The sequence below is a fragment of the Ambystoma mexicanum genome, chromosome 4p (assembly GCF_040938575.1).
Source record: "Ambystoma mexicanum isolate Mex_15411 chromosome 4p, UKY_AmexF1_1, whole genome shotgun sequence".
Lineage (NCBI taxonomy): Eukaryota > Metazoa > Chordata > Amphibia > Caudata > Ambystomatidae > Ambystoma > Ambystoma mexicanum.
The window spans coordinates 766,710,017-766,734,227 of NC_090927.1; positions in this window are offsets into that span (position 1 = coordinate 766,710,017).

A 24,211-nucleotide genomic window follows, 5' to 3' on the forward strand; every position below is an offset into this window, starting at 1 on the left:
CTAGCAGTGAGGGGCACCTGCCAGCAGGCCCCCACTCATGTCCCCCTGCACCCCCACCCCCCAGCAGTGAGGGGCACCTGCCAGCAGGCCCCACTCATGTCCCACTCATGTCTCCCAGCACCCCCACCCCCCAGCAGTGAGGGGCACCTGCTAGCAGGCCCCCACTCATGTCCCCCAGCACCCCCAACCCCCAGCAGTGAGGGGCACCTGCCAACAGGCCCCCACTCATGTCCCCCAGCACTCCCACCGCCCAGCAGTGAGGGGCACCTGCCAGCAGGCCCCCACTCATGTCCCCCTGCACCCCCACCCCCCCAGCAGTGAGGGGCACCTGCCAGCCTGCCCCCACTCATGTCCCACTCATGTCTCCCAGCACCCCCACCCCCAGCAGTGAGGGGCACCTGCCAGCAGGCCCCCACTCATGTCCCCCTGCACCCCCACCCCCCAGCAGTGAGGGGTACCTGCCAGCAGGCCCCCACTCATTCCCCCCCCAACATGTCAACATGACCCACAATCATGGCCCTCATGGCCACCAAAATCCAACGGCACGCCACCCCTGCCCAAATAACCAACCAAGAATAACATACACCCCACATTGAAATGCCCATTACATGAAACAACCCAAATGGCATGTATGTACATCAACACATGTCCATCACACACACACAATGGGTGCCAGTGAATGTGAAAACCCACATCGTGACATGCATGAAACCAATGAGAGAATACCACACATTCAAGTACGGGAACAAATGTATTGAACAAAAAATGTGGTGAAAGAAAATCAAATACCAAACAATGGACATAAGGAAAACAATGCAGAATGTCACATAATGATAAAAAAAGGAAATCAGAATCCAAAATATATGAAATAAAAAACGTCTCCAAAGTCTCCTTCCAACGAAGCAAATCCAAACAGAAATGAACAAGTAAAATCCATTGCTCCATGGAAAAATCAAAAAAGAAAATGCCGACAAATCCACACTCCAACTATTTACAAGGATGAAATCCTGGGTCCATGAGCCTAACTGTCCATATGAAACCTACAAAAATACACTAACTAATGAAGAACTATATACAAAAATGTGGGGTATTGTACAAGCGCCCCAAAAAAAAATGAAAACCAAAATGAAACCTAACACTAACTAACTAACTAACTATTTACAATGGCAGCGGGCTAGTCCGATGGCTCACTTTTGGATGTACCGGGCCAGGGCATCATGGAACACCCACTCAATGTCCTGGAGGCGGTCCTCTTCCATGGCCCCGAGGGTTCGCAGGGACGATGACATGTTGGCCTCCAACTCCCTGCAAATTGCCTCGAGGCACTTGGCCCGCCTCAGTGCCCTTCACATGGAGTTCTCCGCCCTGACCATTGTGAGCTGTGCCTCTTCCGCCCGCTGCCGCTCTGCATCTATGGCGTGGCCCAACCACTGCCACACGGAAGACACTTGCAATCCTGGGTCCTCCTGCCCTCTGGCTGATGCCTGCCCCTCCGATGTTGAAGGCCCCGAGCCATCATTGCTCCCACCATGTTGCTGCTGCTGCTGTGCCTGTGCCTGCGCCCTGGCTCTTGCTGCCTGCACGTCCTCCTCTGGCTGGGGTGCAGTTGTCGTGGTGGCCACCCCTGCTGGACGTCCGACTCCCGACTGTGGCAGGGATGTGTCCTCCACCAGCCTGGCCGCTGGGTCAGAGGCAGCTCCACAGGGTACCCAGGTGATACATGGGTGGGAAGATGGCATGGAGGACGACTGGCGCGTAGGGGGGTTCAGGTGAGGAGGGGGTCGCAAGAAGGTCCAGCACACGGAGGAATCCAGCACTGGTGACCCGTCCCAGTAGGTCAACGCGGTCAAAGAGGCATCCGAGATGACGTGCAGTGTCTTCACTAAAACACCGCAGGTCACCTCGCATGCCCCGTTGATGCAACGCTATCCCAGCCAGGACAGGCTCAACACGGTCCCGGATAGCCACGTCCGCAGGGAGAGGAAGGCCAGTTGTTGTGCGCCCATCCCCTCCCTGAAAACGAGTCTGGACATAGGCATCCCTGCTGGTGCCGGATGATGCAGTCACAGGATCAGGGACAGGATTACACAAAGGCACCTCCGCGGTGGCCTGTGCTGCCTCCTTTCCCTGCCCCTGCACTGCACCACTGGCACCAGTGGAATCCCCACCTCCAGACCCTGTGTGTGTCCCTTCCACGGCCTCCTCCTCCTCCAAACCCCCCACCAACCTGGATGACTCCATGCCATCTTCCTCCGTTGGACCCTGTGGGGTCTCAGCTGCCCCTTCTGCTGCTGAGGAGTCCATCTCCAACCTCTGCCTTTTGGACCAACCCTCGGCAGCTGCGGCCTGGGATGTGGCACCAGACTCCTCACTCCCCAAAGAGATGACAATCTGGGAGGGGAGTCGGGCCTTGCGTCTCCAGCTGGTGGTGCGATCCCTGCCGCTTTGCTCCACAGCACCCTTTTCGCCCTCTTCATCAGTTGACGCTGCAGACAGGGTGAGATAGAACACAGGCATCAGGGCACTGTACAATGGACTGATACACACATGACAGTTGTACATGAGTGGCAGTGTCAAACGTCAGACATGGCATCCCACTCCCTAACACACATGTCATTTCTACTCACACACATGAGCAATTCCACAACAGTATTGCACCAGGCAGCACCATCCATACACATACAACAGCATCAGCATCCGAAGGTGAGCCTGACGTCCCATGAAACACGGGGAGTGCACAACACATACACACACCAACACACTTACATGCATGTGTGCATGTCTACCAACTGTCAGAGTGATGAGATTTCCATCCATGTCACATATGGCATTCAGCCTTCTACATGTCAGTGCCACATGCATCCATGTTGCATCACAGTTGCACACTTGTCAAATACACACACATGCACATGTACATGTACACAGTGCAGATACATGCAGCTGGAACCAACATCCATGTGTGACACCACAACCATGCCAACATACATACACAGTAATTCAAACATGTGTGCTCCCCCATCTGCATTTGGCCTGCATGCTTACCCACACATACACCATCCATGTGTCTTACACATGAGAGGACTCCTATGTGTCAGCCTCACGCCCCTGTACATACACATCCATATATGGCCCTACAAAAAAACATGTGCAACCTGCACACTACTGGCACACCACGACACGCACAGCGTCCAATCAGTATGCATGTACACTTACCGCTCGACTCCAGACGGGTCTGCCTCTCAAGGACCTGGACGTGGAGCGCTGGGCATATGCGTTCCAGGACCCTCATTTGGTGGTCGGACAGGTGGTCCCGGCGCCCCTTGGCATCCTGCCTGAAGTCCTCCCAGCGCTTCTTGACATGTTTGATGTCGCGGACTGCCACCCCCTCCTCGTTGATGGCAGTCACGATGTCCATCCAGATCCTGGTCCGTCCTTCATAGTCGGCGCGAGAACTTCCAAAGAGGGCATCATACTGCCCCAGGACTTGCTCCACCAGGACACCAACTTTCCCTGGAACTGAAGCTGGTGGCCCTCTGCCTCTCTGGCTGGGGGTTGCCAGTGGTGCCAGATGGTGGTGTGCCCAACATGGCAACCCCAGAGGCAGGTGTGGGTGGGCAACTGGGTCCTGGGGCAGGGCTGTGGAGCGATGGTATCCCAGTCGGGAGTTTTCAGTTCCAGCAGGGGTAGTCACAACAACTGCACCCTGCAGATGGATGATGTGCAGGCAGCAAATAGCAGGGCACGTGGGCAGCAGGCAGGCAGCAGCAGATGGCAGGTGGGAGCATGCTCGGGGCTCTGGAGGGCAATAATTCCGCCTTCTGAGCAGGAGCGTGGTTTTCCGTGTGTTGTTGCGTGGCCAGCTTGATACGGAGTGATTTGGCACGTGAAAATCTTGCACGTCTGCGTGTAATTTGAGGAAAGGCCCTTAGCGCGTAAGCGTGTCAGCACACGTACGCGGTTTCATTGGACCAAAGGCCCTTAGCGCATAAGCGCGTCTGTGACGTGGCGCGCGCGGGCGTTTCCCTCGTGATGTGGCCATAGTGGCTCATGGCGCGTGAAAAAACTGCACGTCTGCGTGTGAATGCGTGTAATCCGAGGAAAGGGCCTACGCGTCTGTGACGTGAGGCGCGCTGGCATTTCCATCAACACGGGTGCATGTTCATTGTACACGTCCAAAAACTGCACGTCCGAGTGTCAGCTCGTGTAATTGGAGGAAAGGGCCTTAGCGCGTACACGCTTAAGTGACGTTGTACATGTGGGCCGCTTTAAAAGGTACGTGTAGGACCCCATTTCCTTGTACGTGCTTTTCGTGGAGAGCGAGTGGGTGAATTCTGTACTCCTTGTCGGTTCACACGTGATTACTTCACAGCGTTTCAAGTTCGTACTCCCTGTTACCTCTGACAGCGTTCATTTTTTTTGTTGGGCCTGTTTCCTCAAACAGCGTTCACTTCTTCTTTTGTCCTGTCTCCTCAGACAGCGTACAATTCTTCTTTTGGCAGGGGTGTTGCCAACGCGCACACGCATGTTTTTTTCATATTCTTTTTGCAGGCAGACGGTGAGTCGCGCAAAAATTTACCAATTGTGCTTGCCCATGTGTCGCGTCCCCCTTCAGAGGTCATTGTAAGCTGCGTGTAACAAGCGTACGCTTATTTTTGTGTTCCTAGGTGCCACAGCGTAGTGCGGGTTCATTTTTCCATGCACATGGTCTACGAGGGGTTGCGTGCACGTTATTTTTTGTTTTCGGGGTGCCTGTGCATTACGTGACCCATCATCTTCCCCCAGGGGTCACAGACAGCCTTGCTAGAGCACTAGGGTACGATTTCCATCTAGTACCCTACCCCTTTCACCCCCAATTGCCCAGGACAGTCGTTTACTGCTACTCCCATACGCAAAACACCAGTGCCATGGTTGGGAGGCGACCAAGCGGTAAGGGAGGCAAAAGTGGCTGACCTCCAAAAGGTGGGCGCGGTAGGGGACGTGGCCAGGATTTGCAGGGTGCCCATATACCCCCATGTGTGGAGGACCAATCAGGGACACCCATGCCCCCCCATGGTTGTGGGAAACGTAGCTGACACCATCCCAGCTCAGCCCTTGTTGGACCAGCCCATTGTGGCACGTGACCCGGCACAGGATGACTCCCAGGCTGACTTCCAGGTCAGCAAGTCTAAGCCACGTGTGGTGGTGCAAGTTGGTGTCACCAGGTCACGTGGATCTGGGGCAGCGATGTCATCTGCTGCCCCAAGTAGGCAGGGTGGGGAGGCTGCGGGGGCAGCTGCAGCTCTATCCACCCCAGCTCTGAGTCTCCCAGCCAGGACAGTGTTGTTCCAGGTCCATCAAACTGACGCTGCCCCTGCCAACATCACACTTCAGCCAATGCCTGCACCAAGACCTATGGTCATTGTGCCTTCGCACACTCCCAGTACCCAGTCCACCGGCGCTTCTGCCCCTACTGACCAGAGCGGCGTAAGCCGCTCAGGCTCCGCTCCACCTTTGAAAAAGAGGAAGAAGGGTGCTCTGGCACTACAGGCTGAGACCCCAGACACGGCTATACAGTCCGGCACGTCAAGAAAGCCTAGCTTTAATGATGCTGAACTTGATGCAATTGTGACCTATGTGTCGGCACATAGCCGCGAAATGGTGGTGACTACAGGGTGCAAGACCACACCAGGTCAACGTAGAGCACACTGGCAGACCATCGCGGACCGCATAAGTGCACTTGGATTTGTGAGGCTCACAGCTGATGATTGCAACAAGTGGTGGAATTACCTGAAATGCAGAGCAAAGAACAAGCTGGCCTCAAATCATGCCGCTACTCTGGTGACTGGCGGTGGGTCTCCACCAGAGGACAACGAACTCACTGAACATGAGTCTGTTGCTGGGACCTTCGTCACAGAGGAACAGATCCAAGGCGTGGGAGAGCTACCTGATTACGATGCATTGTCCGGTGAATGCCCATGCATGTGTGTGTAATCCATGTGTATGTTGTTTGGGTGACGGGTTCTGATTGAGTGCCCGGTGAGGGTGTGTACTCCTGAGTGTTATGGGTCACCCATGTGCTTCCTCCAATATATTCACGTGCCTTTGATTTGGGTATGACAGTATCCCTTCTGCCCACAGTAGCCAATTAGGCCCACATTACTGCTGTTGCACTTGAACTATCATCTTGCAACAACATTGTTCTGATTTTTTCTGTGTTCATTCAGGCTGATTGTTTAGATTATCCCATTTTTCATATGCTTTTTTCATCCATAATGCCACATATGTGACATGCTTCTGTCATTGTTTACACCCCACATTGTGCCACTTTAGTTACCTGGTTATGTGAATGATTAGACCATTCAGGGCGAGGGAGTATTGGCCTGCTGAAATTTATTTTTAGGGCCTGTTTGCATGTGGAAGATGATAGTTGTTTCCTGTCATGTTGAAGTGACCAACCATTGATGTGTACATCTGCCTACAATCACTGTCTTATTGTACACTGGATGTGTTGCAGTTTGTGGCACATGCATATTTTGCAACACTATTCTGCATTAATCTTCTCATCATGTCCATGTGACATGGATGTGTGACAGTACTCATTCACTGACATATCACTGTAGTTGTCTAATTTACCATGGCTATGCTACATGACATCTGTGTGCTGGCATATGTCATGTATGTGTATTGGACATGCCACTCACAGGCTGATGTGTGATGCCAGTGCTACACAACATGCTGCGAATGTGTTGCTTTTCCATCTTGGTGTCCTCATTGTCTGCCTTTTTGACTCCCCTTCAAACTCATTGACAGTGCATGCATGCCAGGGTTATAGTCATGTGGGACATGTGTAAACCATGTAAGGGGATCTCTGTCTTGTCAGGCCTATGTGTGTGCTATGGTGCTCATGCCTGTTTCCATTTTTTGTATTTCATGTTTTTGCAGGTAACGACGCACTTGATGCTGGTGAGGTTCAGGAGATGGTGCAGACCCAGGAGGATTCTCAGCCACGACCAGGCACCAGTGGGGGACGTGGTGTAGTGGTGGGTGAAAACACTTTGGTACTGCAGACCATACTGTCGAAGGGTGTCTCTGGGTGCAGCTCCCCAGACCTCTATTCAGGTGCTGAGTCGGATGATGAGACTTATGTGCTGTTGCAGGTCAGTGCTTCTGGCAGGGATTCTGTTCTGTCCAACCCACCTGGACCAGGGGTAGAACCCTCTATGGGGATGTTAGTGTTGGTAGGTCCGCCTTTGGCGGTTACGGATGCAGGTTCACACTCCACAGCATCTGATCCTATTCCTGGCCAGCAGATCAGAGGGGGAATGCAGTCCTGCAGCCTCAGGCAGTGCCCGCACAGCAAGGTGCAGATCGCCTTGCCCCGAACAGGTGTGGTGCCCCCCGACGCGGTGGTCATGCGCCACCAGGCAATACTGTATGGGAAAACTCCATGTACGGTATGGCAGCCCAACAGGCAGCATCAGTAGAAATTATGGCTCAGGCAATGGAGAGGGTGGCCACTTCCATTATCCCCCCTGAAAGGCAGATGGAGCAACAACAGCAGGCAACAGACTCCATTTGCCAATCACACAGGGAAGACATGTTGGTGTCCAGCAGGGACCGATGGGCAGCACTGGAGACTCTGTGCGAATCCATATCAATAGAGTCACAGGGCCACAGGGAAGCCCTGAGGGTAGAACTCCATAAACTCAGACAGAGTCTGCTTGAACTTGAGGCTTCCCGAAATGTTAGGGCAGAACAGCATCTGGAGCAGCTCACACGTTCGCTCTCAGATGAGCTGCAGGCAACACGTGAGGAGATCCGGGCATCCCACGAGGCCATGCGTGCAGAAGTGCAGGCAACCCGTGAGGTGCTGCATGGGGATCTCCGCACTTTAATCCTCCAGAATCAGACTTTCCAGACCTGCATGCTTGCTGCCATGGAGGACCATACCAGGGCTTTGAGTGGGCTGCCTCCCATAGTGCCACCACCTCCTGATGCAGCAGCAGAGGGTGAAGAGAGCGACAGCAGTTCTCCCACAATGGCATAGCCATGCAGGCCATGAGCCCATGGAGGTATTTTTTTTTCCGCAAAATCCACGCAGGTGGGTGTTGGTGTGCACCCTGTCCTCTAACCTCCTGGGTGGCCTCGCCCCCCTGGCCCCCACATGGCCATTTTTGATATATTTTTTTTTACAGTGTGTTGCCTTGTGTGGCTCCCGTGGGCATCCACTGTATTCCGGCTGGGCACATGTAGGCTTGTCCTGAGGTTGGTGTAGATGCTTGGGTTCGTGACACACACACCCCTCCTGCTTCCTGTTTCCATGGGCTTGCAAAGGGTGTGACCAAGTGACAGTGAATTACACAGTGACATTGGGCTCCCATGAGCTGTGTGGGCAGTCTGTAGTCAATACTGTGTGTACATCCCTAGTGGGTATTGTTGTTGTATTGTACACTGCATGGTGTATTGATATGTGCTTGTGCATCCATGTCTTCCTCCTAATTTGCAGGTTCCTTCCTGATGTCTTCACAAGGCCGTCTCCTTTGCAGATGGAGTTCATGTCGTATGCAGTACACTGACACATTTGCATGGCAGCAACACTCTACAGTTGGAAGGCGTCGATGTGCTGGCTTATTCAGGTTGTAAGACTACCACTACTTTGACTTAGTACTGTCATGTTTTTGGATTGTTTCATGGTGTGTTGCTGTATTGTGTTGGTGATAAGTATTTGTTCATGTGTGCTGTTTGTTATTGATAACTGGAAGCATATTGTCTGTGGGCAGTTTCCATTTGGGACAGTGCACTTTGTGACACTTGTGTCAGGTCTTGTGCATTGCTTTGTTTGCTTTCACATTGTATGACATGCCATGGTGTGTTGGGTGGCGGAGCTGGGGAGGGGTTGGGTGACATGGCGCTGCTTTCATGTTGTATTTTGCAAGGGGGTTATCAATTTAGCAGCATAAATGTATGTCTTATAATGACACAGCATTGGTGGTGTTTCGGTAGGTAGGGATGCACACAATGTAACACTTCCAGGTGACCAATCTCAGGCTGGTATGGTTGTGACAGTTGACTGTCCCTTATGTCATCATCATTGATTGTCAGCTGGTATGTGCTAGGGCTGTGTGCACTCCACAGAGGTGTGATTTTAGGTGAAGTAATTAGCCACCAGCTGTGTACGGGCTGCCTCACCATGTGCCCTTTCCCCTCCCATGCGCAGCGGCCGTGCATGTGGTTGGGGATGTGGGGTCACCACCATGTCCACCGGCAGGCCCCGGCAAGTTGCAACATTGTGCAGGACACATGCTGCCACTATGATCCTGCACACTACTGGGGGAGCGTATAGCAGCTGCCCACCAGAGCGGTCAAGGGAGCGAAAGCGTGACTTGAGCACTCCGAATGTGCGCTCCACTATGCCCCGGGTTGCAATATGGGCTGTGTTGTATCTTACCTCTGGTGGTGTGGTGGGGTTCCGAATTGGCGTCATCATGTGGGTGCTCAGAGGGTAGGCACTGTCCCCTGGGGAGGTGGTGATGGGTATCATTAGTGGGTTTGTGACATTACTCAGTATCTGAAATGCATGCATGCATGTGCAGTGGCATTTATACTCACCAAGCAGCCATGAATCGCCATGCCGCCCAGCTTCTAGGTCCCGGTTTAGGGTTGACATTCTGTAAATGAAACTGTCATGGGTGGACCCTGGATAGTTGGCATATACTGAGGTGATGATTCCCTTGGCATCACATACTACCTGCACTTTGATGGAATGCCAGTGCTTGCGGTTTCTATAGATGTGCTCCGTTGCCCTGGTGGGACGTAGAGCCACATGGGTGCAATCAATGTCACCTAGCACTTTGGGGAATTGTGCCACCCTGTAGAAATCCTGGACGGCAGCCTGCCTTTCTGCAGGTATTCTGGGCATGTATATGTGCCTGCGGACTGACGGGCGTGCAGTCATGATGGCCAACACCTGGTGTAGGCAGCGTGACTGCATGGCCTGTGACACCCCCCCCCCACTATAGCACTTGTCCGCTGAAATGATCCAGTGTCCAAGAAGTGCAATTTAAGCACCTTTTCAAGGGGGCTCAGTACTTGGGAGCACAGGGTGGGTGATGTGATGTCATCCTCCCACTCACTCACCAGGTCGAGTATTATGTGAGGTGGAAACATGTACCTCCCATACACCTGGTCATCAGGCATCCCAAAAAGGCTGGTTCTGGGTGTAAAAATTCTGGGCGTGACTATCCTCCTCCTCCTCCTGCGGTATCCCACGACCACTGCTGCAAGGAATGGTATATTCATCTTAGCGTCTGAGCTTGTTTGTTGTTTGCGCACACTTTTATGCTGCGCAGGTGCACGTACGCCTGCTTCCTGCTGGTGTACGTGGTTCCGGATTAGCGCGTCTTTTTTTGGCGCACGCATTAGCCCCGTTCGATTCCATGAATACGTGTTGTGGGCGCGCGTGTGGGCGTTCTGCGCATTTGCCTCCTGTACTTCCCCCTGATGCCCACATTTTCACGCGTTGTTCCCCATTACGCGTGTTACGCCCCGTGTTACGCCTACTTTTGTTGTGTGCGCTGTGCTATGTGCGCTTTCGCTGTGCGCGTAGCGCACGCTGTTTGAAGACGTGTGTGCCAGCGTGTGCCACGCAGGATTTTAGCGCACATTCATGGGTTTACACGCGCACAGACTTCCATGAATCGCTGTGTGCGGGTTTCGCTGCGATTTTCGCACTTGCACTACGATTCGCACGCTTTTGCACGCTTGCGCGGAAATTTTCAGCACACATTAATTCCACGAATCGGCCTCTTTATTTTTTCAAAGTATCAAAATGTATATACATGCAATAGTCATATACCTTAACCCCCACTTGACAAAATCCATTCAGACTTTGAACGAACATTCAGGGTGGGGTCTATAATCTTTCTGAAAACCTTTGTCCACATTTGTAAAGTGCCAACAAAGTTATACATCTAAATATGTTGAGAGCCTCCCCTTTAATTTTGCCCCCACTTTACGAAATCCCACCAAACTTTGAAAAAACATTCATATCTAGGTCTACAATCTTTCTACAAACCGATGTCCAGATTTGTCAAATGGTAACACATTTATAAACCTTTAAAATATTTTGTGACCCCCCTCTAATTTTGTTCCTTCTTGACATAACAGCACCAAACTTTGCAGAACAAATTAGAGTCAGCTCTAGAATGAAATTCCAAACTTTCATGCAGTTTCATTGAGTGGCGCCAAAGTTATAAGCCATCCAAAAACTGATTTTCACCAACCCTGTAATGCACAAGTAAGCATAGATGCCCCTTAACATCTTCGATGTTCGCGAACATTACAGGGCTGCCCCGGACTGTTTGCCAACATCAGAGAAGAAACAGGCCAATTTTTGGGCTTTTTATGGCCATATCCCGTCCCATCCTCATCACCCCTCACCTCCTAAGAGATTGTTTCATTAGTTTGACAAGTGCATATTTTTCTTCATATGGTTTTACCACATATCCAACCTGGTGGGTGTTTCACAAAAATGTGACGCACCTCATGCTTTTCACCATCCAATCAGCTGGTGCGTTTGATGTCGGCAGACATCACGTGGCCCTCTGGACCAACTGGAGGCCTGTCCGTGGACCAAACAGGGAAGTGAGTCCACGGCCCGAACCCAGACATCAATAATCTACACAAAATTTACAAAAGCATGCTTTCGGGACCAAGCCACTGCTCCTGCTGCAAATTTGGTGAAAATCTTTCTAACGGTTTTGGCTGTAGGCACGAGCAACATTTGTTTGCCATTGCGTCTATGGGCAAAACTACACATTTTGGGACCTCCCATAACTTTACCCCCCCTTGACGAAACCTCACCAAACTTCTCAGAATCAATCTGACTTTATTTGCAAAGTTTCATAAGGATTCGTCCAGGGGGGGCAAAGTTATAAGCCCCCCAAAAAGTGCTCTTCATATGGGTTCAACTTAACCATAACTACAGGGCCGCTACCACAGGCCCTGTAATATATACAGAGCCTAAGCCCCACCCACCTGGTGCCTTCCTCGTTGCTGCTCTTATTCACCCTTAGCGAGCCCCGCCCACCTGGTGCCTTCCTGGTTGCTGCTCTTTTTCACCACTTAGTAAGCCCCGCCCACCTGGTGCCTTCCAGCTTTCCGCTCTTTTCACTACTTAATAAGCCATCCAGCCTCTTTTTCTTTGCAGCTGGGGAGCAGGTGTAAGTGGATCTGGGTCACCTGGCCTAAGCCCCGCCCACCTGGTATCTTCCTGGTTGCTGCTCTTTTTCACCACTTAGCAAGCCCTGCCCACCTGGTGCCTTCCTGCTTGCCGCTCTTTTTCACCACTTAGCAAGCCCCACCCACCTGGTGCCTTCCTGCTTGCCACTCTTTTCCCTACTTAAGGAGCCCTCCAGCTTCTTTTTCCTTTGCAGCTGGGGAGCAGGTGCAAGTGGATCTTGGTCACATGGCCTAAGCACCACCCACCTTCTTAGCCCTGCCTCTTCCTTCCTGCTCTTAACTCTTAGATCAAGGGTGTCTTGCCCGGGCGTCCAAAGCAAAGGGCTGTCAAAGAAAAGGGCAATTCCTGTTTGGACTTGTTCGGACCAGGAGGATCCAGGACCCAAACCCCTGCTAAGACAGGAGGTAAGCATGCACCAACATGTGTTTACACCCTTTGTCCCCACAGGTCATCCCCATCCTCTCTGGTCCCCCCATGTTGTTCCATTGTGCCCCCCTTCCCGCACACAGGAGTCTGTCCGCTACATTCTGGTTTCACCATCACCGTCTTGTGGCCAATGCTGGATTTTACTTTTATGGACTTCATTGATTCATGTGCGTTACCCTTTCTCAACTCTCATGCTGGACTTCCTTTGCATCTTGTACTCACGTTGACCCTGAAGCATGCTGTTCCCATCTTCATCTTGTATCCTGGCTTGCAACATTATGTGTTACTACTGACTTCTGCAGTTGAATTCCCTCTCCCCTCTTGCATCTCCACTCTTTTTGAGTGCTTACTCTCTGTTCTCTCCTCCCCTCTCCCTTTTCCCATCTCCTCCCCTCCTCCCCTTACTTTCTTCTACGCACTTACTCTATCAGAATTGTCCCCAGATCTAGTAGGATAGCAACCTCGTCTGTCTCCTCCCCCTCCCATTAGTGCCCCCCCCTCTCTCCAGCACTATCTGAAACGTTGTCAGGCCTAGTAAGATAGTCGCTTGTTTTGTTCCTCCCCTCCCTTTCTGCACCCCTCTCCCTCATCTTTTGTTTTTCTCCGGCTCTGCCAGAAATGTTGTCATGCCTAGTACGGCAGTCACCTGTCTGTTTCCATTTCCTTCCCACTCTCCCCCTCCCTTCCTTATCTATGTCTTAGCTCTTGCACTATCTGAAATATCGTCAGGCCGAGTACGATAGTTAATTTCATATCCTTACTGTTCATGGCCTGTAAGAATGTCATTGTATTTTCCCTTGTTCCCTCCCTTACCTTGTAGCGCTTTCAAACACATTGTGTATAGGCTCTGTAAAAAAAACTATCATATCATATCATATATCATATATCATATCATATCATATCAAACTAAGTAACCATAGCAAGAATAATCAAATACATATTCTGTGAGCACTATCCTCAATTGTACTGCAATCATAGGTACCAAATGCAGGTAAATTACATCATTCCTCCATATTGCAAACATGTGTACTCCCACTAAATTACCTTCAATTACTATACCCATATTACTACTGTGGGTATTCTTGCCATACTCCTAGTACATTCCCCATAATTACTATACACATATTAGTACTCTGTTGGCCGTGGCCAGTGGCCAGATTCTGGGCCCCTCAGAATATGGCCACTGGCCACAACCACCAGAATACAATTAACTATATAACAAGTACGTACCATACACCGTCAACTAATAAAACTCACCCTGACCCCCTGCAAGCGAAATGATGTCAGCGGATACCGAAATTGACTGCAGACTCAGCAACATCTGCAGGCCCTTTTTTCCACCTATAGACACTGTCCACGGATCCAACATGGCAGGCGTTTCTAAAGATATGACGGATCTCACGCTTTTCACCATCCAATCAGTGGGCACGTCCAATGTCTGAGGACCTCTGCGGTTCTCACGCCACCCTCTGGACCAATCGGAGGCCCGTTCGTGGACCAAACAGGGAAGTGAGTCCACGGACCGAACACAGATATCACAAATTTTTTTATCTACTTTTTGGTCGTTTGAAAAAAAAACGACACTGAATGGATAAAAACCAATTTTACAAAAGTACGCTTTCAGGACCAAGCCGCCACTCCTGCTGCAAGTTTGGTGAAAATCTGTCCTATGGTTTGGGCTGCAGGCGTGAGCACATTTCTTTTCCATTGCTCCTAGGGGTAAAGCCAAACATTTTGGGATCCCCCTATAACTTTGCCCCCCTGTACGAAACCTCGCCAAACTTCATTGCATGTGTAAAACACTTTCATGATGCCTGTGCTCATGATATATGTTAGCATTGCCCAGCAAAGCACATATTTCCATGCTATGATTGCCCAAATATATGTACCCATTGCTCTGCCTATATGCTAATTGAGCCCACATAAAACTGGATGGCCATGCTGCCCTGACATACCCATCTTGTTATGTTGCTTTTGTGCACAATCATAAGGCTTGTTACAGACACCTGCTTTGCACAGTGCTGAGAATCTGATGGGATATAGAGATGTCTGCACAAGAACAAAGTGTGGTTCTTCACTGTCCTCACTAGATTTATGGCATGTACTAGGTCTTTAGACCAATCATAAGGTAGCCTGTTCCATTCATCAGATTATTTATTTTGGATTGAACCATTCAGACACAAATAACATAGTTACAGACCCGAGCGAAGAAAGGGCCTTAACGCAGGCCTGGATGCATTACCTCAAGCGGTAATGCCCCCCCATCGAGGGGCTTATTGCTATTAGTACCCCGGTCCATTGGGCCGGGGTACTAGTAGAATATTTTCAGGAGTTGTGAAACATTTCATTTAATTTCATTTCTGGTTTATTTTGATAAAAAGAAGTTACCATAAAATCCAACATGTACATAGACAAATAGAAACACAATCAAGTATAATAGCACCAAGAACTACACATTTTGCCCAATTAATACAATACAATACAGATTGGCAATACTAATATAAAAAGCATTATTGATCAGTGCCAATCAAAAAAGGAAAGCGTTCATGTGCATACGTTATATAAAGAGTTTGGTCGTGACCTGCGTCAATCGTGAATGACCATACATCTGTTCAGGCCCTCAAATCGGGCAGTCTTTCAGTGATACATAGACTAGCATCGGCAAAGGACCACATACAAAAATATAATTGCAGTTATGAAAGAAGATTGCTAAATTTTGTTCTCCTATACCTGGCCTGTGTCAAAAACCAACCTGTGGTAAATGTGGCCAGGGGTACCTTAACTCCCAAACAGAATCTAATGGCCTCAGCAACAGTTGAGAGCTGTTTGTACAGAAAAAGATACTTTAAAGTCATTCTTCTAAGGTGTGTAAATCAGACAGAGAAGCAAAAAATTAACTCAATCTTCACTGAACCCTGGACAAAAAGGACAGCACGGGCTCATGTTGGCATTCCATCTTGACTTTACAGATGCCACAGGTAGAATGCCAAAATCGGAGCTTGAGGAACAAAGAGTGCATTGCTTTGAGGCTCATGGAAAGTCTTCCTAGCCCTGCACCTGCTTGAGATATTCCATTAAGAACAAACGTTTGCACATTTAATAAACAAAGTTAAAACCACACATTCATCAATCTCAATAATAATATAAAACAACAGAACACCTGAATTGAAAACATAGAATAACAGTAAAATAAAAGAACATAAAATATAACAACAACATAAAATATTCTTATCTAAAGAGTTACCAATTTCCAAATATTAAAAGCTGCTCCGTTGACTACTGTGGACTCTGCGCCTATTAAAGCTGACCAGAATTGATCTCTGCTTACACTGTCTAATGTGCGCACAAGACCCCCATATCCTTTAATGTACACTGGCTTCAAAGCTGCGCATGCTGTCAATATGCGTCTGCTAGTCTCTACTTCGCTAGCACAGTGCCTGCACATATTGCCTTGTGCAGTTTTGTTCCACTTATTCTTAAATTCCTTTGTCTCAAATATATTAAGCCTGAGTTGTAACGTGAATCTTCTAAGGGCGGGATTTGACCACTTCAATAAGTAACTTTGGGGTTTGCCATTTTAGAAGGCCTGATGAGAATATTCTCTGTATCTTCTTAAGCTGCTCAGTCTGTCTATTGCCTTAACCATGTCCATCTCTATCATGTTCCTTTTTAATAATGATACACAATCCGGATTCTCACGTATTGTATCCAGCGTAAGTCCTAGTCTCAAAAGCTGATCTTCCGTGAAAGTATGCAAGTCTTTCACAAAGTTATTAGGAAGGCTTTTGGTCAAGTCTTTGCCCAGAAGTTGGAGTAGGTAGTTCGTATTCAGGGCCATCTTGTCCATTTTAAGGTAGAGTAGAATCTTTTTGAGTGCCCAGTTTGATGATAAATCCTGAAGGACGTATTCAAAACACAAAGCCTCCACTGAGACCCCTCTGGGCATATTCATAATAGAGCAAAGAATTTTAACCTCCAACTTGTGGAGCCACCCAGTTTCAAGAATTGACAAGGGCCTCATTACGAGTTTGGAGGCAGTCATGCCCTTAATAAAGGCATGGCTGCCTCCAAACTCGGGTCCGGGTCCGTGGTCCCCGAATGGGGAAATACCGGGCCATTCCGACTTTAGAGGGCCTGGTATTTCCCGATTCAGGGAACCCGGACACAGACCATCCCCATTCCCATTTGAGCCCCCATAGGGCTCAATGGGAATGGGGAGCATGCGAACAACGGGCCCGTTAATGACGGGCCCATTGTTAGCATGCTGGTCCCCTTGCGGGACCCGCAAAGGACATCTGGTCAGATGTCCATAGCGGGTCCCGCAAGGGAACCTCGTAATGAGGCAGTACAGGGTTAACGGCACCGGCACCTTTACTGGTGCCGTTAACCCCTTAACGCTTCACTTGTAATGGGGCAAAAGATATCCAAAGCATAAAGGATTGCCGGTGGTATGCTCGTTTTATACATTTGTATGAACCCTTCTACATTACTGCCGCCCCTATGTCCCACATAAGACTTTATGGCTGCCTATCTTATACATATTTTAGTACAAATGTGTTCTTCGTATTGAGCGGCCCAAGGGGTAGCCCATATTGGGAAACCCAAATAGAGAACTTCATTAACAGTGTAGTAATTTGGCTTTTGAGTTTACATCAATGGTCATAGGGCGGGCCCAAAGATCCAATAGACCCAGAGCCAAGTATTTGATCTTTACATGCAGCTGCCAAGGAAGGCAGAGGCCACCCACCTGGGCCATTACATCTTCCAAAGCTCTCCGATATTTGGCAAGATTCTCATTTTTCCACAACCTGATCCAATATAGGAGCGGTTTAGCTCTGCATAACTGTTTGATGGACTGTAGGTCCAATTCCAAAAGTATTTGAAAAGTCGGGCACTAGTTGGAAGGCCCAGTACATTTTTAAGAAATGCATTCTCACCCACAGACAAATGTGTGGCATTGCACCACCCCCATAGCTCAGCGCCGTAAACAGCAGCTTGCCTTGCTCTAAAACCACACACACTGCACCGCCCCCTAGGATTTACCAAAGTTAGCTATTGAGCCACTATATCTAGACAATGTCAACCCTGCCTTTTTGGATTGCTCTCCCCAAGAACAGTCTTCATGCGCTCTTATACCCATGTAGTCGTACTTCTTAACCTGCTCAATTCGTGACCCATCAAGGACCAGCTCCAAACTGGGGTGGTTTTTTACCCGGGGTCACCTAATAACCATGGCCTTATTAGTATTTATTATCAGGGCATTTTTGCTACCGAAACTTGAGAAGATGTCCAGCTGTCTGCGCAATCCCCTCGGGGTCAAGGACAGGAGGATGGCATCTCCAGCAAACATAAAAACTGGAATCCTATTGTGCGCCAATGTAGAGGCTTCAGTGGGTGAGGCCAAAAGTTCATGGATAATTCCATTTATGACTAAACAAAATAAAATGCGGGCCAAAACACACCCCTGTTGAACTCCTATCTAAATATCAGTTTTCTACACAGTGCCCTACCCATAACACAGCACACCCTGGCAACATTCTCCTGGTATAGCAACATAATAGCTCTAAGTAGGGCTGCGGGAATACCCAGATTTGACAACATTTTCACAACTTCCAAAAAATAAAGAACAATAAATAGATGGCTGTCATGGAACGAGAGAAGGGTAGTCCCCTCTCTCTTTCAATGGCGGCGTGTCGCAGATCGGGTGTGGGCAAGCCGGGGGCACTACTCTTCCCGGCGTGTCCGCTCCTGATCAGGTCCAGAATGAAGAATGTAAGTGGGGCGGGAGGGGAGGGAGAAATTCTGAGACAAAGCAGGGTGGGGGAGATGGCGGCCTCCAGCATGTTAATGCCCCCGCCCGAGCCTCCCCATTGGCTGGGAGGACAAAGCCACGCCCCCAGGGAGTACTAATTACATATCATCTTCACTCATTTGGATCTGTAGATTTTGTGTGATTACGAGTAGCAGTGTTTGCAAACAAATAAAGAACCTGGGTCGTTCTAACCGTTTTCTATTTTACGCTTATTCTGCTGCAGACAAAAATCTCTTTACAACCAGTTCTTGGGAAGATAGGTGACATTCTCAGGCTTTTTGATTCCCAGGTTGGAATGTCAACCAAGAAGCTTTATTTGCACTTTCTTTCGATGCATATTTTGTTCTAACGTTTACTGTTAAGGTAGTCGAATGGTGCTATACCCAGAGGATTTCCTTGATGGAAATAAGGGAGCATGTTTGGTTTTTAAAAGGCATCTCCTCTCATAGAAATCTGTAAGACTGTTCTTGTGTTCTTGGAAAGCTATTATTTTTCTAGGCTTTTGCTTTTCTGTCCTTGATACAATGTTCATTAAATATGAGCAAATACTAGGTGATAATGTTAAATAAAATATGTGCTACTCCTAGTTGTTTGGCTACTATCTTCATTGACTGTGATTTGCAATTGAACAGCAACATTGTGGGAATTGTATGTGATACTCTCTGGTCTATGAACAGTAAGTGGAAGGTTGGATTCCCTGGTTTAATACATAGTGATGTCCAGCAGGTCAAGTAAAGCCTTATGCAGGATCAAAACTCTTCTATGAGACTTATTGGCAAATGCCGCCCTGTTTCCGGTCTGAATTATACATAAATGCTCTTATGTTCAAAGGATATTTTGCAGTATGCAGGATGAAATAGATTTTGTTACATTTTTTTAAAAATTTGTTTTAGTTGAAATTAATCAACCTTTCAAATGTAAATACAATACATAAACATTTAGACATTTAAAACATTATAATCTACAATTAAACTTAAATTGAACAAAAGAGAAAAAGAATTTTACAGAAATTCATAAACAGCAACGTTAGTTAATTAATCAGTAAGTATCATAAGCCAAATGAATATAGCACAAATCAATTCACTTGGGTTCAAGATGTAAACGTACAAGAAAATTAACAGTAGCAAGCTGGAGTGGCAAATATCCTGAACCCAATATTTAAGACCAGGACAGATCTTGGGATGCTAGCAGTAAATAGTTGCAATGTCGTGCAAAATGTATTTCACGCAATGGACGAACGACAGAGCATTCTGTGATTAGATGCCTCATGGTTTCACAGGTGTCCCTCAATGTGCAAAAACGACAAATATTTTCCGACTGGCTTAACAGTTTTCTTTTTGCCAAAAGATCTTTAGTACCCCACAAATTAAAGCGCAATTTCAAAATGAAATGCCGATACCTAGGCGAAGGACATCGTATTAAGTATGTGGGCAATGTGCGCATTTTTTTGTGGGGAAATCGATTTGCGTCGGCTTCACAATATGTAAGCCATCCATGTCGGATGGCAATCCAGTCTGCATAGTATATTTTCAGTTTCGCTTTATCTGGATTATGAAGTAAAAGGTCTAATGAGACCTCTGCTTCAATTAGCACATGATAACAGGACATTAGCCATGATTTAATGAACAGGTGCTTGCTTGAAAACAGGTATAATGAAATAGATTTTAATAAGACTTGCAATGTGGTAGACAATAAACATTTCCTAAAAAAGGCGCATTTGCGCCAGTTGAAAAGTGCCTGTAATGAAATCAATCCTAGCTCGTACCTTAGCAACTGGAGTGCAGTTTGGCAAGTGCAAAATGCGACGCCAATATCTCCCCTCCCATTTTGTAAACTGAGGAGATGGAATGTCCTGGAAAGTTTCTAGCCCATATAATAATGCTGGGACAATTTTTGCCGTCCAAAAATGCCAAGCAGGTAATATTGAAAATTTGCCATATTTATGCATTAAAATGCTGGCCTGTGATGTCAGTGATATCAGTCTTGTTTCTAGACGTGAAAGATGACCTGTTGGGTGCTTAACAGTCTCGAACAAAATGCCCAGGTAATCATAATGTGGCACTCTGATGATCGGAAGATTATTCATCGACCATACATAGGAAGTGCCACATCTTTTAGGACAAAATACCACAATTTGTGTTTTGATGAGATTCACTTTTAATTCATTGGTAACAGTATAGTTCGAAAAGGCGTTTAATAATCGCTGTAAACCCACTTGTGTTCTAGAAATTAGAACTAGATCATCTGCTTAAAAGAGGGTTTGTATGGGATGGCCGTTCAGCTTTGGTGAATCTGAAACAATTTTCGATAAACCATGTCTTGCATCTTGAATAAAGTAATTGAATATGGCCGATGCTAGTAGACCACCCTGTTTGAGTCCTCATGAAGTTGGAATTTGTTGGGACAACAAGCCATCTAGGGTCAATTGTACCTTGATCGATGTGTCGGGGTGAAGACCATATATTATGTCTACAAGCATTGCAGGGAATTGATCTCTCTGCCGCTTTGCCAAAAGAAGTACACGGCTAACAGAGTCAAAAGCTGCATGGAGATCAATGAATGCAAAGAAAACAGACTGTCTTTCCTGGAGACATTGCATTTTAATTGCATTGAGGGAGAATAGATTCACTGATGTCCCCATGCCTGCTACAAATCCCGTTTGATGGGGATCGCGTAAATTTGCATGGAGTGTCTAGGCATTAAATTTGGAAAGAATAAGTTTTGCAGAAACCTTCCCAGGCGCGTCAAGAAGGGCGATCGGACAATAGTTGGCCGGTAAGCAGCGATCGCCCTTCTTGAAAATTGGAATTACGATGGAAGTTTTCCAAGAGGAGGATATTTTGCGGGTGCGAAAAATGTTTTTAAATATGAGGTGTAAAATATGTGCCCACTGTTTTGGGTGAGTCTTGAACATGAAGTTCGACAACCCATCTGGGCCTTGTGCTCTTGATGAACTAAGTTGATTTATGATCGACAAGATTAGCCCTTCAGACAATAGAAGTTGCCAAGGAGCATTTGTGGCCGATGTATATTCAAAGTTAGCAAAGGCTGGATCGTCATATAAAACTGAAAAATGCATAAACCAATCTTTTTCGGAAACGCCGTTGATTTGGGCGTCACCCTGTAAATTGGAGTTATGATGGTTAAGCATCTGCCACATTTGAGCTGAGTTTGTATGCTTCATTGCGGCTAACATAGAAATGCTATCATGCTGGAACCGGAGGGAATTCCTCTATCTAAGCCAGTTTTTGTATCGACATTTAGCAGTGTTCAGAAGTTGCTGACAAAAAGAACCATTTTGGGAGAGTATATATTTCCTGATTTTCCGATAATCCGCTTTTGCGTTCTTAATTGCCGGATCAAAGGTATGTGGGTGCCGAACACGATTGTGTTTTACAATTGTGATGGTTTGTGTGAATGCTTTTAAAAGATCTTGAACCCCGTTAGTGCACCACTCATTATCTTCCAGGATGGTCGTAAGAGTCTTGATCCCCTGAACACTCCATTTAAGCCGATTTCTGGCAGTATTAACAATAGCCGTGGCAGTGTGCGTTTGGCATTGCGGACTGTGTACACGAGACCATGCAAACTGCGCTACCAAGACACAATGGTCACTATTTGGATGGGGTGTAATTGAGAGGCAATGAACATTTTGTAACAATTTTGGACTCATGTAGATATAGTCCAGCGTGCTGGAGCTAGCTCCCCAATGCCAGGTAAAATTTTAATGTGTATCCCCTTCCACTGATCCATTTAATCTATGTAAATTTCTCTCAGCCATCAAATTAGACCATTGGGTAGCTGCTGGAGAGGGATTGGAAATGTCACGGCAGTCTAGGTTAAGATCTCCTGTGACAATGGTATGAATAATGGAAGTTCGAGCGAGATTCAATGATGTACTCATACCATCAAAAAAGACTGCATCACTCATAGTGAGGGGATTACGATAGATGTTACGATAGATGTTCAACAGGGCTAGTTCTTGTGAATGGCCCAAAATAAGTACTAACTGGATCTGAGAACCTACTGAAGCCCACGGAGTAATGGAGAACCCACTGGCACTACGAACACCCACTAATAAACCAGACGAGGGACTGCCGCTAGTTGGTAAGGCTGGAAGGAGCGAGATGTCATAGCCGTCCCAAACTGGGGAAGTAATAAGCCAGGTTTCTTGCAATGCTATTAAATGGTATGTGTCAGTGAAATTTGCAAAAGTACAGGGTAGATGAGAATGGCCCCTCGTGTTCCAACTTAATACAAAAATGTCATTTGCCTCATCTACTTTTGATGGTTACTGGTGGTTATAGTCATCGGACTGGGCCTCATCAGGCTTTCGCTGTGCTCCACCATAGATGTTAGATTTGTGTCTAGGATATTGATTTTTCAAAGGCATTTTTTCAGGGTCTTCTGCTAATAAAAAGCCCATGCTGAACAATTGCATTTTGCATTGCCAGATTGCATCTCGAACTAGGCCTAATGATAATTCTGTTTTGGAAACTCAGTCTTAGTTGTTGGAACTAAGCAGAATTCTTCTAAATGATTATTTGGGCACATTTTCTCCATGCCACCCAAAGGTCCCTCCCAAAATGATTGACTGAGACCAGCAATCATTCCAAGCATTTTAGGTACACATTGTTCTCCTCAGGTCTTGTGATCTTGGAAAGCTTCAGGTAGGTGTTCTTGCATTAATGCTCGCCGGTAGCATAATACTGAGGCTGAGCAAAGGAGACTGCACATTGGGAACTCCCCTTCTTAGTCACCTTGCACTGCCACCTGCTCTTATTGCAATATGAACACAGCATTTACTTAATCACTGTTAGAAATTGCAAACAGGTGTAAAAAACAAAAGCAAAAAAAGCCTTACTAATCAAAATGAAGTATTTGAATGTTTTGGAAAAAGTAAATGGCTTAGCCAATCTACAAAATAACGTGTTATTCGACTCTTGTCTTGGGAAATGGGTCCCTTATTTGGAGTTCACTCCCAGTTTTTATATATAAATACATAATTGCTCTTGCAGCAATGTAACGTCTTGAGTGGAGGTAACAACAGGGATGCTGTGTTGAATCTCTTCATATGTTCTGAATGAAAACAGAATGCATGCTCATTGTTGTACATTTCCAAAATGACCCTCTGTAAAAAGGAATGTTGATAGCATAGTGAGTTAAGCGTGTGTTGCTAGTAAGTATAGTTATGCTACAGTCTGTCCCAGGTTTTAATCCCAGTTGGGTCTATTCAGCCTTTCAAACATCTAATGTTGATCCACTGAAATGAAATGAATTTGGATATTTTTATGACCTGCTGTTTGCAGCAATACAAAATAGTAGTTCAAACATTGATTGCCCCAGATTAGTGAATACATTACTATATTATCTGTTATACTGTTTGAATATGGCTTGTTTAATTAAACATTTCTATCTGGCGACATTGCTGGTCTAATGTTGGTTTTTAATAATAGCTGTTGCCCAATTTTACTCCACTTCTTGTTTAATTACTAGATTAACTAATGTTCGTCTGTACTTTACTCCTTTGTGACCCTAGCATAAGTTTAACTGTTCTATTGCCAGATTGTTAAATAATAGATTTCATTTTGCAGGACTAGAAACTGCTGCCCAACTGCACTTCACTGCACTTCACTACATGGCGGCCACAGAGTAATTGTTTGCATTGCTAAATCAATTGCTGTAATGCTATATTAACTGTTCCCCTGATAGATTTACCTGTTTTCCAATAGCACTTCACTCCTTTGGTGACC